Source organism: Topomyia yanbarensis, chromosome 3 (genome assembly GCF_030247195.1).
Source record: "Topomyia yanbarensis strain Yona2022 chromosome 3, ASM3024719v1, whole genome shotgun sequence".
In the NCBI taxonomy this organism is placed as follows: domain Eukaryota; kingdom Metazoa; phylum Arthropoda; class Insecta; order Diptera; family Culicidae; genus Topomyia; species Topomyia yanbarensis.
In genome coordinates, this window is record NC_080672.1 from 66,938,995 (window position 1) to 66,958,350 (window position 19,356).

A 19,356-nucleotide genomic window follows, 5' to 3' on the forward strand; every position below is an offset into this window, starting at 1 on the left:
GTCTGAGCTGGCTAATGGGACGTAAAAAATGATAATAATATCTCAAGCCTGAACGCAATCCACTGGAGCTAAAAATAGATAACGAGAGAGAGAGAGAGATTTGGCCGATCGGAAAGAGGAGGCGGTGACAATTTACTTATAGGAGACATTGGGGGTCGATGGGTCCCTTAGTAGGTAGGTATTGGAGCTGTGGCGGTGATCACGATACTGTTGGGAATCTGTGATGGCATCATCACAGTCCCTCCATGGTGGAGTAGTTAACGCACTCAACTAGAGACCGGGAGATCGAAGGTTTGATTCCTCTGTGATGGCATCATCACAGTCCCTCCATGGTGGAGTAGTTAACGCACTCAACTAGAGACCGGGAGATCGAAGGTTTGATTCCTGCTTGAGGACATATCTTTTCTCAGTGTGTCCAACAAAAAGGTGAATTTTCACCGTATCTTCATTCTCACCGTTCCGGTCATTCTTTCTCTGTCTATTTTTCCCATTGGACATGTTCCTAAACATCTATTTGGATAGTGCCTGGCGGTTAATATTCCCTAAACCGATTGAGAGTTTCCTGCCATTGGATTTCCCGAGATACCGCCCGAGTAACAATTTAAGTTTTACAGCATGCTACAAGTGCAATCTAAGTTTTATGAGTGGCTATAAAACTACAATAAAACCCCAATTGTTACTAGGGCGTACTTCCGAGAGCGGCCAAGACCCGCTATTGTTGCTTCGACGCGAATCACTCGATCAGGATCCCGAAGATGGACAGGGCCCACTCAACGGACCAACCAGTAGATGCCAAGCTCGGTCCGGCGATTCCGGGTGGAACATGATATTCGGAACTCTAACGCTCCGACGTTCCGCTCCTCAACCTGTGCATCTACACGAACCCCTCGATCTAGTCCCCGGCGATGGATCTAGCTTCTCTATGGGGTAACCGGTCCGATGCGTTCATTTCTGGTCACAAATTCGTCAATTTCTTTTGCAGCTCTAATAGTATCTGCGCGAATACTCTGCTGACGGTGCCCCATGACCTTTATTTTTTATTATAGAGGTTTTAACCGCATTCGTCTATTTGGTTCCCAAGTGCTTTAGTTTTTGCACCTCTCTCTTCGAAATTTTCTACGCTTAGAGCCGGCAACTTTGTCTGCACTTCCTCGAATCTTGGACAGACGAGAATTACGAGCTTTAGTGTTTCACAATCTCACATTCCGGACAGTTGGGGTGAAGACGCGAGACCGAACTGATGTAGGTGATTCTTTAGTCAATTATGACCTGATAGGAACTGAGCTAGGTGAAAGTCTGTATCTCCGTGCTTTCTCTTTGGCCTCAAAGACACGTTCTGCGTTATCCCGATTGTGTTGTCACTTGACCATCGCTCTAGCTGTCGCCATCTTCTTCATACCTCTCGTACTCCTCCATTGGTAGCACTCGATATCTTCAGTTAAGGTAATGCCGATAGGGATCATCCTGGCGATGACACATACATGAACGCTCTGTTTAGCTTCACTCGATTTCGCTTGGGTTTCAGTGCAGCGCCTCAGGCTGTAACACCGTATCTCAGTATCGAAGACGCCACACGACTTCGCTACATTCTTACAGGCATAGTCGACATGAATATTGAAATTGGAACTTGTGGTATAGTTTCGCCGTGCTTTCGTCTTCTGCTTTTCCCTGATTTTGTGTCCTAAACCAGCATTCGTGCCGAATTTAGCTTATCGGAATGTCGCACAAGTATGGGAGGACTCTCCCTATGGCCGGATTTCTTCCACGATCGATTTTCCTTTCCGGAAGCCGAACTGCCTGGTGGATATACCGCGTGAAGTTCGTTACTCTGTTGAGGACGACCCTTTCCAAGAGTTGCCGAGAGTATTGAACAATCGTATCTTCTTGTGTGCTTTGGGCAATTTCGCTCACTTCTGGATCTTCTATTTGTCTGGAAAGTAACTTTTATCAGGCATATCGTCATCGCCGTCTTCGACATGTCCAGGAATGCTAGGATTGCAATTTTAACTCTTCACGATACCTTCAGCGTATCTGGGCACATTAAAACGGAATTGGTGGAACTTTCATCTTTCTCATCACGACTCGATAAGCGATAAGGATTAACATCAGGTTCTTTGCACGACTTTTTATACCAGTTCTGGCTTGCTGGCCACCACTTAAGTCTTTTTAGAACAACTGGACACCCACGTTTGCGTGGCTCCAGTTTTCTAAACATTATTTGCATTACCTGCCTTCGCTAACGTTTTTGTCAGCTTATCAACATTCATGGTCGGAACTCCGCTGTCTATACAAAAAGCCTCGCCAAAAAGTTATTCGTAGAAGTCTTTCGACTTACACTTCTTTTCGCCAGATCTTGTACACCGTATTACCGTAGGGTTCTGTTGACCTATTCCTTCGTCTTTGCGAAATTTGCTAACGGTTCCTTCGTTAAACAGCTTAACTTTCAGCTTTTCCAGAGCTTCTAGGAGACTAGATCCTCTTGCGTTGGTTAGTCTGCGTTCCCTCTTCACCGACCAGGCGTTTAAATCTTCCGGCGTTCGCTCAGTCAGCTTGTCGGTTAGTTTGTCCAAAATCGGGTTGTACTGCTCCACTGTTCTCCAAGGTGTTGTGACACAACTACCAACGAAAACAACGTTCATTTTAGCTATCACGAAGCCTTCGAACGAGCGCTCGGCCCTCGACGTCCCCGCTTGTGCTTCCTTAGGTACTGCTTTCACTGGTTGGCCTTGTTAAGCATTTTTCGGCGTTCTCAGCTCGCGTCCTCCGCGTCGTCTGTTCTCGCGTGACGGCATTCATGGAGGGCTTGATACGCATCACTAGTTGCGGGATCTTAGTGTGGATGCTGTCCTTGTCCTTTAACTCGAAGAGCTCCCTTAGTTTCTTCTTGAGCTCCGTCGTGCCGTCCTTTTTGGGGAGTAGTACAACCGGTTTTTGGTGTAAACGTGTGACTCAAGACTCCCTCGGCATGATACTATAGCTTGGCGTGGTCCGGGGGCTTATCTCCTTAAGCCGTACTACAGTGATTATATCACATAGAAACCTTGACAACGACTAATTATTCTTTAGTTAAGCTTTATTGTGATCAAATTCAGAACTTAATATGGCGACTTTTATTACCCACCAATGCCATGGTCGAAATAATGTACAAAATAGGTTTAGGGCCAAGTTCTCTCTGGAGGTACCCTGGGCTTGGCGACCTGGTTTAAAACCTTTTTATACTTGCAGTGTCCTATGCCGGAGCTCCCCAAGACGACAAACTACTAGACGATCTTAGGCAACCCGTCGCGATCATCCACGCACACCATCGCCCACGATATCCCAAACATAATAACACCCCGGTGCTAAAGTGAACTCTTCAGCACTTAGAAATTTACAAACGCGGTCTGAACCGTGAACCTACACACTCAATTTGGCTCGGTAATTTCCCAACAGCTGTGTAGTCAGCAAATTTAGAAACTGATATCTCAGTAAAGTGAGATTAGTTAGCTGAATTTTTCGTGAAATGTTTTCCGAGTCTCAGCACTCAAACGTCACTTTTACTGAGATCTCTGTAAAAAATAATGTTTGCTGAATATCAGCTGTTGAGATTTCGGCAAAAGATTCGAAAAAGCAGAGATTCGGCAGAAAAAATTAAGTGTGTACAAACGCCTGAATTCGTGTGGTCGTGAACCGGTAACTTGTGGCACGGTTAATGGTTTGTAACTTTTTAGCGTGTGGATAAAAAAATGTTGATATTTTTGCATAGAAAAATTACAGTATGTTATTGAAATGATACACTACAATGCTAAATTTGCTTCACACAAAGTTCTAAAAAAAATCGTCGAAAAAGTCTTTTTTTCACGATGAAACCTTTACCCCCCCTTTTAAGCCACATCTTTACCCTTCGTAGAAGCAATTCCAAATATTTATGCGTTGAAATTGCAGCAAATTTAGAGGAATTAGCAAAACAAATGTTTGATTACAAATTTTATTAGCCCTATACAAAAGTTAATATGGAATTAATCGTTTTGGATAACATGCATACAAAATTAGAAGGGCACCGAACCGTAGCGAAAAACAGAACACTGTGACTATAAGTTACAATAGGAACCTACAAAAAGTAGAAGAATAAGCTATCAAAATTGGCGATGAAATATTAGTCTGGCAAGCGATCTGCCGATGTGACAAAATGATTCTTCTCTCAATCACACCTTAGATCGTCGACAGTCAAATCACAAGGACATATCCATCCAAAAGTAACTGCTATTCTTGAAGTAGCACGAAGATCCGATAATGTTACTGCTTGATTTATGGTCATTTTCCACTATGGTCGAACCGTTTTAGACTAGTACAGAATGTTGTTTTACTAAAAGAGGTCAATCTTCCAAATATTCCTGAACTAACCCCTACCAAGACATTGTGAGTCGTTCTAAAGGCAAACGTAAATCACGAAAATGTTTAAAATGTTGTTACCTTACCTTGTCATAGTCCTAAAATGGTGGGAGTTTTGGGATGGCAGCTGAGGATCAACAAAGCAACGAAGTCAAAACATAACCATATTGTTATTGATGTTAAGTAAGATTGAAGATGTTTGTATTTGCGAAAAATCATGAGGTTACCATTTGTTTTTGAATGTGAGTGTGTCCAGAGACAGGGCCATGCAAACTAATATTTAAAAATCAATATTGTCATACCTTTGAAATAAAATAATTTAAATTTTGGATTTCAGTTTACCTAAGTCAAGTTGAAAGTGAATGTTGGTTTCGGTAAATTCAAGCAGAAATAGGCAACTGAATTTGAGATTTTACACCACTGAGGGACTCCATGAGAAACCGGCCGATCGCAAAATATGACCATCGTCGATTCGAACGAAACTTTACATTTGTGTTCGGTTTATGAATCTCCATGATTTTCTCTGGCAATTGCAATATTCTAATACAAGGGCAATTTTTCAAAAGGGCGTAGACGTTTCTACGTGCAATAATTTCAATTTTTTGTTCGATTACACTATTTTATACAGTAAAATTATCTGAGAACGAGTTACAAAGAATGAATACTTCTGCACGAAAAAAATATACACTGAAAAAAATGTTATTATTTTTACAAAAACAAAAATTTATAATAAAAAAACGTTTTTAATCCACCTAACAGTGTGATGAGACATTTCTTATAACTCTTATCACTCTCTTCGGATATTATATCGTTTGAAAACATTTAGAACGTGATGCTTCGCGATGTTTTTGATAACACATACTACATGGAATAGTGGCAGGACTCAGAGAATCGCTCAAATCAGCATAGAACAACATCAGTGCTAGAAATCTCAAACCAAATCAATGGGAAAACGAAAAAATGGCCCATAAAATAGACATACCAACGAATTATTGTTAATGCTCTGTTAATAAAATATCTATATTGTGGTGGGAAAACTGAATTTTCCTAAAGGGGTTATATATTGTACGGAGCCAAAAAAAATTTTTTGAATCGATTTGAAGTTTATACTTTACTCAAATTTCCAACGCGACTGAGAACTAAGAAAATTTCATTTAATGAAATCTAGCGAAATTGTCTTAGGGCACCAGCGGGAGAGTTTAATCTGTAAAGAATACTAAAAATTAATTTCTATTCCATAATTTTCAGTTCAGCAATTCGAGAGATCGTGCTCACCGCAAGCCATGAAAAAATGACTACGTTGTGAAGCGATGGTCACTATTTATTAAAAAATCACGGTTAAATAATAAATAAAACTATTAAAAAAATTCAAATAGTTTATAATTTTCACAAACTTATTAGGAAAAATTGTTTACTAAGCTTTCGTAATATTGTGTAGGAAAAAAGCTGAAAATTTCAGTATTTTCTCTATCTGCAACATATAAACCTTTAAGTATACCAATTAATTGGTATACGAATTTGAATAGGTTCGCCAAATTTTGGAAGAAGTCTATAAAATAACCCCTTGAAAGCTACCTAAAAATTGTTGTAGTTCGATGCAATAAAAAAATCCCCAAAAATGAAATGTACCTATTAATGTTAAACACAGTGAATAATACATACAATAAAGATCCATTTTTATCAATCTCATGGTGTATTTTAGGATGACAAAATGGGGACATTGACTAAATCGGGCAATTTTTTTTCTTTATAATAAACTGAAGCTGTTAAAATATTCTTCCCGTCCCTTGATGTAATCTGATAACTATTTCTGATTATGATGAACTTTTTATTTTTGTATATTTCCATCTTCATGATAAGGAAAACATGCTCAAGAAAGGATTTACTCGAATTCAGTCTTGTTCATCTGCTAGAGCCCATCAAACATATGTTCATTTTTGGCTGATAAAATCGGGGTTTCAATGTGTTATAATAGATATTCAGCATTCGAAGAAGTTTCTTGTGAACGAGTGTAGAACGACTTTGTTTCTACTTACTTGAAATCAGCGGCGTAGCCAGAAATTCGGTTAGGTGAAAATCGATCATAATTCCGAAACCGTAGTTTTTGAAGTTTTAAAATAATGCAGAATTATTTTTTCAGAAAATAGTAACAGAGTTCGTGTCTTTAGCGGATTTGTTGAGACTTTATTGTAGTCATGAATATTAACCTGAGAAAATTCACCATAAATACTTCTTGGACGATGTACCGTCAAAATTATTTTATTAAATGATGTGCTGTTTAACGTTTGTAAAACTCATCGAAGATACTAAACATCCGAAATTGGCAGTTTCAAAATGATGCTATCTTGACCTTAAATTACTGTTTTTGAACATTTGACCTATAAATATAATTGGTCATACAATAAAAATCAAATGCTCATCAAAATCGATAAGAACCTGCTAGAGTCGAATGGAAATCGTCATTTTTCATATATTTCTCTCTACATTCGGAAAGTGTTATCCTCGTTATTAATCATATTACGTTTCCGTCTCAACTCGACGCATTCCCAAAATAAAAACCTGTTTTAATCCACCTACTGGTGCAATTGTGCTTTTCTCATTTGTCCAGACTATGATTCCATGGCTGGTTATGTTCAATACAATGGTGGAAATGAATATTACATGTTCAGTACGATTTGCACATACATACAATGGATCGACAGCCACGATCTTGAGATACTATGTGATACTGAAACATCGCTTGAAACCAGCGGCGGATCATGGAGAAAGATCCGGGAGATCCAGGTCCTGCCGAAAATTTTCAACTTGTTACGAAATTTTAAACTAGTTTTAATTTTAAAGTAGCAACCCCTCACTGCATACTCCCTCCGGGCCGGTATGATTGACGATTTTTAGAGTGAGTGCATAACCTTTCTTTATGAGAAAGGCAAAAATGTACCAATGTCCAAAAAAGTCAATTTTTGTCAAACATCTCAATGTTTCATGCATTTTAAAGTCATTTGGCATGAAAATACAAATTTGATTTTGAAAATTTTTCATTTCAGTTGATATGGGAATTTGCTGTGTGATTGCACTCTTCAACTCGTAACTCCGGAACCGGAAGTCCAGTCAATAAAAAATCAATAGCATGGGAAGGTTGTACCTTTCATTTGAGACTAACTTTGTGCAAATCGGTTCAGCCATCTCTGAGAAACAGAGGTCACATTTTTTTCCACATACACACATACACACACATACATACACACACAGACATTTTCCGATCTCGACGAACTCAGTCGATTGGCATATGACACTCGGTTCTCCGAGTCGGGATTAGATTGACGAATTTTAGAGTGAATGAGAAAGGCAAAAACATTTTTAGCAAATGTTGAAAGTTATGTATTTTTTTGGTGAGCAGTTCTATGTTTCATAGACATTAAATCAATTTTAACTTCGCTTCCTATTAAATAAAGACCCTTATTACAGTACATTTCTACAAATACGAGCTCAATTTGAAAAGAAATCTGAGGATTATGATTGATTACAGAACTCTGGAATTTTCTATTGGAATGTTTTCAGGCAGGAATTTGATATTGATGCTATTAGACAACTGTGAAATCAAGACCAATAGATCAGTTACATATCAGGACCCCATTCCGACAATTTATCAAAAGTTCTAATGATGTTAACAACAACAGGTTATCAATCAACGGATCAGATAATTGTTATTGTAATTAAATTGAATTAAATCAGTCTGCATCAATAAATTTTCAACTTCAATCCAATATTTTTTTGAGTGTTGCGGAGAGGGGGGGGGGCAGGTTGTATGGTGTTAAACCCCAAAACCTTCTCTTGGCTACGCCGTTGCTTGGAGTTATTTTTTCGCTTTTCATTTTCCGATATGTTTCAGATCGATCCGATGGTTATAAGTTAGAAAAATTGCAGTCAGAAGGTTCGCACAAATGAACATTTTTGTACTGATAAATTATCAAGTTCCTTCCAGACAACTTGGAAGTGTTCGGTGATTATTTCTAGCGGTTGTAGATAGTAAAATGAAATACAAAATTAGTTTGATCGAAATAATGTTTAGCTTATTTCAATGGATTATTACTATAATGAACAATAAATAGGCGACAAAGAGTAATCAACAAACAACAAGCCATAACTTTTAAAGTATTCAAAAAAGATATTTGAAGTCTTCAGTAAAGTTATTTGCAAACGTAAGAGCTACAAATTTGCTGAAGGCATCGTTTCGATATAATCACTTCCAAGAAAATTTGTGAAAATATCTCACTCATAGGGGGATTAATCAGCAAAAGCACAATACCAAAAGAAAGGGCATATTGTCTACATTAAGTTATCCGAAGATACTATTGACCTAAAATAAGCCGTTTTGGCGTTAATAATAGATTACATGTTTTTGGTCATATTTCTGGCAATGGGAAATGATAAAAATCTTTCGTCCGCATTTAATGTTAAATATCTCTTTTGATAACAGTCCGATTTCAACAATCTATAGCTTGTTCGAAAGGTATTCGTTAAAGCTGTCCAAAAACATATAAATTGGTAATCTATATTGTCAATTTCGGCAGATAATTTTAAAAAACTGCAAAAAACGCCATTTTTACGCATTCAAACATTCATATCTTGGAAACTAAACATCAGAATCAAAAACAAATTAATAGCGTTCATACTGTTTTTTAGTTCTTTCATTTAAAATTAGTTTGGATAAGATCGGTTCAGCCATTGCTGAGAAACACGAATGAGAATTTGTCCGTTACATACACACACACACACAGACACACACACACACACACACAGACATTGTCCCAAATCGTCGAGCTGAGTCGATTGGTATATAAGACTCGGCCCTCCGGGCCTCGGAAAAAATCTTGAAAGTTTGAGCGAATTCTATACATTTCTTTTATAAGAAATGTAATAAATCGCAAAAAAACATTTTTTTCAATTTTTTATATTTTGTCAACAAAAACCTAAAGAGAAAAGAAACATTTTGAATGTGATTACATGGTGGAGAAATTATCACCAAAAAAGTTAAGTAAGGCTCATAACATTTCCTGTAACTTTCCTATTGACATCAAGGCGATATTGCAAACCATTTGAAAGCTACATGAAAACAATTAAAATATAATTCAACTGTATACTATACAGTGTATAGTTTAATCATCCTATGGTTGAATAATACTTTGATTGTTATACACTCAGGTTTTTACGCGGGGGATACGAGCCGCGTAAATGCAAACCGCGTAAATGAAAACCGCGTAAATTTCAAAATCCGCGTAAATGAAAACCGCGTAAATTTCAAAATCCGCGTAAATGAAAACCGCGTAAATTTCAAAATCCGCGTAAATGAAAACCGCGTAAATTTCAAAATCCGCGTAAATGAAAACCGCGTAAATTTCAAAATCCGCGTAAATGAAGACCACTTAAATTTAAGAATCCGCGATAAAGGGAACCTCATTGATGGATACCGCGTAAATTCCAAAATCCGCGTAAATGAAAACCGCCTAAATTTCAAAAACCGCGTAAATTTCAAAATCCGCGTAAATGAAAACCGCGTAAATTTCAAAATCCGCGTAAATGAAAACCGCGTAAATTTCAAAATCCGCGTAAAAAAATACCGCGCAAAAAAAACCGCGTAAAAAAACTTGAGTGTAGTTCTAGATCGGTGTGGTATTGAATGGAATTTTAATATCATATGATACTAATTTGCTTTCTGCAGTCAACTTCAAAGTATTTCGGAACATTTTTCTTTTCTTAAATATTAATTTTCTTTTGAAAATATTGTTTGAATTTCTTAAATTATTATCTGTTTTTGCTTCTGAATTAATTGCAAAAATAACTTCACCTGGGATTACTAGCTTATATTACAAATATAACAAACCCATTCCTACAGACCTGCTAGGTGACCGGCTCCGGAATGCGGCGCATGTTTTCATTGCTGGTGCGCCTCGCCTCGTCTCGATACGCGCAGAGAACAGACAGGTGTGCGTATCAATCTCTTCCTCTGCGTTCAACACAGTGCGCGCTGGTATGGCCACAACAATAATCCACAAGTGGTACCGTAAAACGATACATGCGTGTACCACTCTGTACCCTACCCTTCCTACCGCTCGCTCGCGCACCGTACCCATCATCGGTGCACTCAGCCGGACTGTATGTGTGCCTCCGTGCAGCTATCTGTGTATGCGAGTAGGCACTTATTAACTTATGTTACCTGGCAACTTTTCCCCCTTCGTCCGGCAGCGACGGCAAACAGTCCGGACTCCGGTCAGTCAGTCGTGCAAAGCTATTTAGAGAGTTGGTTTGGGCCGCTCGTTGTTGTAACATTGCGTATTTATTGTTTTTGTTTTATTTTATTTCTGTAAAGTAAGTAAGTTAGTAAGTATGGTTGATTATGACTTTGAAAGTGGGATTTTTTTTCGATCCGAACGCGGTGGTGCATGTGTGAGTGGTACTGGACTGGCCGATTTTCGGGTGATGCGTGCGTTTTTAATTTCCACACAGTCGTTTATTGCACCCCGGGCGACTTGTTCGCGAAGATAAGATTCGTGTGGTGGCCAGGTTTGCCGTGAGAAGCAAAACCGACTGCATTTGACCATGTGGCTCAGGTGAAAAAGATTTTTTCTAAAAAAAAATCAACATTTACCAACGGAGTGGTTCGTTCAGCGATAAAAAAACGGCTAGGTCAGTTTGGTGCAACCTGTTGTTCGGCGGAGCTTGGTTCAATATTCTTTCTGTGGTGATTGTGTTAATCGTGTGCTGATCTGACTTACAACGGAGCTAGTGGCGGTTGGTTTGTAGGTTATTGTTTGTGGTTTACATGGACAATTCAAATAATAAACATCGGTGGAGAAGTGAGAATTGAGGTGCTTTGAAACATACACAATAAATATGTTTTAATTTAGACATGAGTAAAACTGTTGTACATATAGGTTTTGATAGGCATACATTTGTTTGCTTTTACTGAACTTCTTTTTTGCATGTTTATAGAAGTTTTCCCACATTTGAAGATTTTTGTTTCACTTGGTCCATTCTGCAATAGAGAGCCTCTTTTTGTTCGCTTTCTCTTCCAATTATTGTTGCAAAATCTCAAAACTTTGTTAAAATTTATCAGTCTATTTCGTCTTGGTAGCTTATTATGCAATAAGTTGGGAAATCGGAAAGGCGACCGAGTGATTCGCAGAAGAAAGTAAACAAAGGTAGGTTGGACCTATTGAGAAAAGTCTTCATTTCTTCTTTTCTTTATAATCAAGTAAATTACACTGTGCTACAGTGTTTTTGTACTTTTCAAATGGCCAAGCGTACGTTTTAGATCTCTTAAAATGCAACACAAAATAATGTATGAAAATAGCAAAAAAAAAAACTATTTTTGGAACATTCGGCACTAACAAGTTTTCTACCCGCCCATTTTGCAACCGATTTTCAACATTTCGAGTGTTCTGGAAAGAAGTAGAAATGAGCTTTCCAAAAGTACGCTATGTTATATTCTATTGTTAAAACTATAATGCAATTTTGGGACAACAATATGAAAACAATCATTATTTTGCTATTTTTTTAAATGGAAACTATGAAAAGTGATCAATATTCTTCTAAAGAAGTATCTTTGTTTTAATAAAAATTTGAAGATAACATTTAGTTCCGTTGAAAATTGGCAGTGTTATTAATTTTTTTTCAAATTTGAAAGTTGCTCGCATGAACTCTTAGGGATAAGTGAGACATTGTCACGCACGTTCCTTTTTTTTTTTTTTTCTTATTATTAGAGTTTACACACTTTTGAATTCATACTTAATCAAACAAATAAATCGATTTTTTGAAAATTTTATATGATGCCCTAAAAAACGATACGAGCAAGTTTCTAAATTGGAGAACAATTAATGACTGCCTTCTTGATGACAATTAGGTTGTTGGATACGAAATTTAATATTATTTTCAATTTTTTCTTAAAACAAAAACGCTCCCGGATAAAAATGTTGAGCGATTTTCATATTAACCGCGTAAAAAATTGTTTAGTGCTGCAAGTCCTGAAAAATAGTTTTTTTGCTCTAAATCAAGATTTCGTAGGCATATTAAATTAATCGAACGTGGTTTTGTGTTGTATTTGACCAGAGCTACAACCTTTAACAGAAACTCACTTGAAAAATACATTGAATTGTTTTTATTTGGTAGCAGCGTGTTATTTAAAGTAAATTGATTGAAGGGTAAATTCTAGAATCATCACATTCAAAATGAAGAACGATAACGTATTTTTCTTGTAAAAGGCCATAACCAGTGGCCAAAACATCGGGCAGTTTAAATCACCCGTTCTTATAAAACAGTCCGCAAAATCCGAAAATCCAACAAAGTATCTTCTCTCTTTAGGATATTGTTAACAAAATATAAAAAAATTAAAAAATTGTTTTTTTGCAATTTAAATTTTGTAACATAAATCTTTGTTTTTGTGAAAAATGATACATTTTTTTCAGTGTATATTTTTTTGTTTAGAAATATTCATTCCTTGTATCTCGTTCTCAGACAGTTCTGCTGTATAAAATAAGGTATTCAAACAAAATTTTATTAAAAATAATTCACACAAAAAACGTCAGCGCCCTTTTGAAAAATTGCTTTTGTATCCAATTGTTGCAATTGCCAGAGAAAATCATGTAGATTCATAAACCGAACACAAATGCAAAGTTTGGTTCGAATCGGCGATGGTCATATTTTATGACCGGCTGGTTTTTCATAGAATCCCTCTGTAGCTTTGTTCTATTATAATTTGAAAGGTGCTTTCGAAAATATTGTTTTATTTAAATGACATTTTTTAATTAGTGTCTTAGAGCGCAGTTTTGAAAGCATTCGCTTTTAATTGATTAATTCTGTATCTCTCTTTTTTTCTCCCTAATTTCAGGTCGGCTCTCTCTTTTTATTCTATAACCAACAAAAACGAGAGACTGTCACATACTTAATGCATGAAATCCAAACGTTAATCCCAACTTATTGGCTTGTATTTAGATTCAACCAGTCGCAACATTTTAGTCGCCCTTCGTGATTACCTGTTGGTGTTTGCTGGCTGTACATCGTTTTTAAACTTACATGGACATTGGAGTGGTGCAAAACCAGATTTCCAAAATATTAATAAAAACTTTATACTTCGTTGATACTCCAACCGGCACCACTGGCCCAAGTCAATTGAAAATTTTGCGATTTTTGCAGTTTCCCCGAATAAACAATGATTAATTTCGGTAAGATATATCGAAAAAAGTTGTAATTGTTGTTTGTTGCATTGCATGTTATTTATTAAAAACTTTTTGCTTGCTTGCATACAAGTGGTTAATCTTTTTTACTCTTTTTACTTTCGTATGAATTTTGCTTTTACGTGGTTTCATTGTATATTAAAAATTTCACGGTTTTTCGGATTAACACTATTTTTACTAAGGACCTTCCTTTACAAAAATGGAATCGAGTGTTAATAAAAATGCTATTCCGTTAATATGACGCACAAACAAAAACTGTCTTCTCGGTTATGTCGTTCTCAGCAAATTGGAATATGAGAAAGTGCACTGACCTAATACAGAAATTCAAATTATGTACAATTAAAAATCCAACTTTTGGAATCATATTTTAGTTTTGTTGAACGTAGCAATCACTAGTGATAAAAAGGCTTTTAATCCACCTAACAGTGTGATGAGACATTTCTTATAACTCTTATCACTCTCTTCTGATATTATATCGTATGAGAACATTTAAAACTTGATGCTTCGCGATGTTTTTGATAACACATACTACATGGGATTGTGGCAGGACACAGAGAATCGCTCAAATCAGCATAGGACAACATCAGTGCTAGAAATCTCAAACCAAATCAATAGGAAAGCGAAAAAATGGCCCATAAAATAGACATACAAACGAATTATTGCTAATGCTCTGTTAATAAAATATCTAAATTCCTCAATCAATGCATTGTGGTGGGAAAACTGAATTTTCCTAAAGGGGTTATGTATATTGTACTGAGCCAAAAAATTGATTTTTTTTTTTTTGAATCGAAATGAAGTTTATACTTTACTCAAATTTCCAACGCGACTGAGACCTAAAAATCAACGCTTTTTCTGGAAAAAAGCGACACTAGCAGTGACACCATTCAAAGAAAATCAACAGTGAATATTTCCAGACTTGGTTTTATTTCCTATTTAAGAACTATTGTGTTTTTTACATCCTAGATTGCATGATTCAGTGATCGAAACCCAAAACTTCATGAAGTATTTGAAATTATTAAATTAAAATTTGTGTTTGCTATTGAAATTGACAAAATGATAGTATCGCCCCTTTGACGATTGTTTACTTTTTCGGTCCCACCTATCAGCATTGAAGTATCGCCCTTACGTTTTTTTTACAATACCAATTTTACAATTGGTGGGGGTTTGGTGAAAATCGATCTAACTGTCCAAACGGCATAATTCCGAAACCGTAATTTTTGAAGTTTTAAAATTATGCAGAATTAATTTTTCAGAAAATAGTAACAGAGTTCGTGATTTTAGCGAATTTGTTGAGACTTTATTGTAGTTATGAATATTAACCTGAGAAAATTCACCATAAATACTTCTTGGACGATATACCGCCAAAATTATTTTATCAAATGATGCGCTGTTTAACGTTTGTAAAACTCATCGAAGATACTAAACCTCCGAAATTGGCGGTTTAAAAATGATGTTATCTTGACCTTAAATTACTGTTTTTGAACATTTGACCTATACATATAATTGGTCATACAACAAAAATCAAATTCTCATCAAAATCGATCAGGACCTGCTAGAATCGAATGGAAATCGTCATTTTTCATAAATTTCTCTCTACATTCGGAAAGTGTTATCCTCGTTATTAATCATATTACGTTTTCGTCTCAACTCGACGCATTCCCAAAATATAAACTTGTTTTAATCCACCTAGTGGTGCAATTGTGCTTGTCTCACTTGTCCAGACTACGATGGTTATGTTCAATAAAATGGTGGAAGTGAATATTTCATGTTCAGTACGATTTGCACATACATACAATGGATCGACAGCCACGATCTTGAGATACTATGTGATACTGAAACATCGCTTGACCGCCGCTGGTTTCAAGCGATGTTTCAGTATCACATAGTAAGATCCGGGAGGTCCGGGTCCTGCCGAAAATTTTCAACTTGTTAAGAAATTTTAAACTAGTTTTATTTTTAAAGTAGCAACCACTCACTGCATACTCCCTCCGGGCCGGTATGATTGACGATTTTTAGATTGATTGCATAACCTTTCTGTATGAGAAAGGCAAAAGGGGGTGGGGGTGGCGTAGTTGGTAAATCGATTGCCTTGTACGCAGCGCACCTGGGTTCGAGTCCCGACCCCGCACATAGGGTTCGAAATTTTTCACAAGAGATTTTTCAAACCCGAAGAGGCGAATGACCTTAAGGTTAAAACCTCTATAATCGAAATAAAAAAAAAGAAAGGCAAAAATGTACCAAAGTCCAAAAAAATAAATTTTTGTCACACATTATTTTTTTCGAGTTTACATCAAATCTCGATGTTTCATGCATTATAAAGTCATTTGGCATCAAAAATACAAATTTGATTTTGAAAATTTTTCATTTCAGTTTATATGGGAATTTGCTGTGTGATTGCACTCTTCAACTCGTAACTCCGGAACCGGAAGTCCAATCAATAAAAAATCAATTGCAGCCGATGGGAAGGTTGTACCTTTCATTTGAGACTAACTTTGTGCAAATCGATCCAGCCATCTCTGAGAAACAGAGGTCACATATTTTTCCACATACACACATACATACACACAGACATTTTCCGATCTCGATGAACTGAGTCGATTGGCATATGACACTCGGCCCTCCCGGTCGGGATTAGATTGACGAATTTTAGAGTGAATGAGAAAGGCAAAAACATTTTTAGCAAATGTTGAAAGTTATGCATTTTTTGGTGCGCAGTTCTATGTTTCATAGACATTAAATCAATTTTTACTTCGCTTCCTATTAAATAAAGACCCTTATTACAGTACATCTCTACAAAACGAGCTCAATTTGAAAAGAAATCTGAGGATCATGATTGAAAACAGAACTCTGGAATTTTCTATTGGAATGTTTTCGGCAGGATTTTGATATTGATGCAATTAGACAACTGTGAAATCAAGACCAAAAGATCAGTTACATATCAGGACCCCATTCCGACAATTTATCAAAAGTCCTCATGATGTTTGCAACAACAGAATATCAATGTACGGATCAGATAATTGTTATTGTAATATTGAATTAAATCAGTCTGCATCAATAAATTTTCAACTTCAATCCAATTTTTTTTGTTGGTGTGGTGGGGGGGGGGGGGCGTTGTATGGTGTTAAACCCCAAAACCTTCTTTTGGCTACGCCGTTGCTTGGAGTTAGTTATTTCGCTTTTCATTTTCCAATATGTTTCAGATCGATCCGATGGTCATGAATTAGAAAAATTGCAGTGAGAAGATTCGCACAAATGAACATTTTTGCACTGATAAGTTATCAAGTTCCTTCCAGACAACTTGGAAGTGTTCGGTGATTATTTCTAGCGGTTGTAGATAGAAAAATGAAATACAAAATTCGTTTTATCGAAATAATGTTTGGCTTATTTCAATGGATTATTACTATATTGAACAATAAATAGGCGACAAAGAGTAATCCACAAACAACAAGCCATAACTTTTAAAGTATTCAAAATAGATATTTGAAGTCTTCAGTAAAGTTATTTGCAAAAGTAAGAGCTACAAATTTGCTGAAGGCATCAGTTCGATATAATCACTTCCAAGAAAATTTGGAAAAATATCTCACTCATAGGGGGATTAATCAGCAAAAGCACAATACCAAAAGAAAGGGCATATTACCTCCATTAAATTCACCGAAGATACTATTGACCTAAAATAAGCCGTTTTGGCGTTAAAAATAGATTACATGTTTTTGGTCATATTTCTGGCAATGGGAAATGATAAAAATCTTTCGTCCGCATTTAATGTTAAATATCTCTTTTGATAATAGTCTGATTTCAACAATCTGTAGCTTGTTCGAAAGGTATTCGTTAAAGCTGTCTAAAAACGTATAAATTGCTATTCTATATTGTCAATTTCGGCAGATAATTCAAAAAAACTGCAAAAAACGCCATTTTTACGCATTCAAACATTCATATCTTGGAAACTAAACATCAGAATCAAAAACAAATTAATAGCGTTCATACTGTTTTTTAGTTCTTTCATTTAAAATTGGTTTGGATAAGATCGGTTCAGCCATTGCTGAGAAACACGAATGAGAATTTGTCCGTTACATACACACACACACAGACACACACACACACACACAGACATTGTCCCAAATCGTCGAGCTGAGTCGATTGGTATATAAGACTCGGCCCTCCGGGCCTCTAAAAAAATCTTGAAAGTTTTAGCGAATTCTATACATTTCTTTTATAAGAAATGTAAAAGGCTAATTTTTTTAGAAATTTAGTACTCAATCGTCTTTAAAATTTCTTCTACTTCTCGCTATATAATTTATTTATTTTAATCCAATCAATCAATCAAAGAGCCGTACCTTCTTTATATTTTTACGTAATGTAAATAATAAATCCAATAAAACGAGCGCATGCGCGTGGAGACCTGTTTACAGGAGGGGGAAATAATTGTTTTCTCACCAACTGCATCTTGGGGTCCGTTCATTTCTATCGCACCATTGTACACTACCATGTTATCATCGTGGTTGCTGGCTCCATTCTTACGATCAGATGTTCTTTCTTGCTTCTTGCTCTTGCGGGTGACGAATGTGAACTTCCTTATTAACGATACAGGCTGTTTATTTAGAGGTACTTGACGATGTTTTTGCAGTTGTCAATATTACCTCCACAACTGATATAAATTAGGCAACCGTAGGTAGTTCAAGTTATTGTATTGGAAACTGTGGGTGTCCTCAGCAGTTTCTAAGCAGGTTAGTCTGTAATGTACACACTTAATTTTTTTTGCTGAATATCAGTTTTTTGCCGAAATATCAACAGCTGACATCTCAACGAACGTTTTGCCTTTCTCATATAAAGAAAGGCTATGCAATCACTGTAAAAATTAACTTTTTAACCGAGGCCCGGAGGGCCGAGTGTCATACACCATTCGATTCAGTTCGTCGAGATCGGCAAATGTCTGTGTGTGTATGTATGTGTGTGTCATTTAAACTCACACAATTTTCTCAGAGATGGCTGAACCGATTTTCGCAAACTTAGTTTCATCTGAAAGGTATAATGCTCCCATAAGCTGCTATTGAATTTTTAGTTGATCCGACTTCCGTTTCCGGAGTTACGGGTTGAAGAGTGCGGTCACACAGCAAATTCCCATATAAACTAGTACCATGATGTTCAAATGATGTAAAACATATTAAAATTGATGTAACATTACTCTAGTTTGCGGGTCTGGATCACTAATGAGCAATCAAAGCAACTTTGACCACATTGGCCACCTATGACGGTTTATGACGCCCCCGGTAACCCGCCAAGTTCCTAAGCTAATATCACACCTATTCCCTCAACGAATTCTCTACCGATTTTTACAAACTTGATTTCAAATGAAAGATACAGTAATACCATTGACTGCTGCTGAATTTCATTCGGTTCTGACTCTTGCTTCCGAAGTTACAGGGGTGTTAGTAAGGATACATTGGAATTTCCCATATAAATCGGTACAATCGTAATACCTCAGAGGCTAAAAACTATTGAAATGGTCACCAAATTACTTCTAATCGCAGATCTAGATCACTGATAGCCAATCAGACATTCTTTGTATATATTGTCCACTATCGACGATTCCGGAAGTCCGGAATTCCGGGCATATTCTACAATTAAAGTCACATCGGTTCTTCGATGATGACTGAACCGATTTTCTCAAACCAAGTCTCAAATGGAAGGCAAAATATGCAGTTGAGCATTGCGTCGCCGCCCCTCCCCTCCCCCCCGGCCTTGCCCTATACACCTC

The 19,356-nt window shown here is 36.7% G+C and overlaps 1 protein-coding gene across 6 annotated transcripts in view; it reads left to right on the forward strand.

The window, feature by feature from the left end:
- The window catches only part of LOC131688486 (RNA-binding protein fusilli), a 351,529-nt gene that overhangs the window by 11,825 nt on the left and 320,348 nt on the right, over positions 1-19,356 (forward strand). Inside the window, exon 1 of one of the 6 annotated variants that reach the window (XM_058972770.1) lies at positions 10,614-10,737. The exons of 3 other annotated variants lie outside the window; for them this stretch is intronic. The gene's annotated coding sequence lies outside the window, so the exon portion shown is untranslated. Of the gene's footprint in view, positions 1-10,613; positions 10,738-10,875; positions 11,056-11,100; positions 11,238-19,356 lie in introns of those variants that run through there. 2 more of the 6 variants (XM_058972768.1, XM_058972769.1) reach the window with 2 other exon arrangements.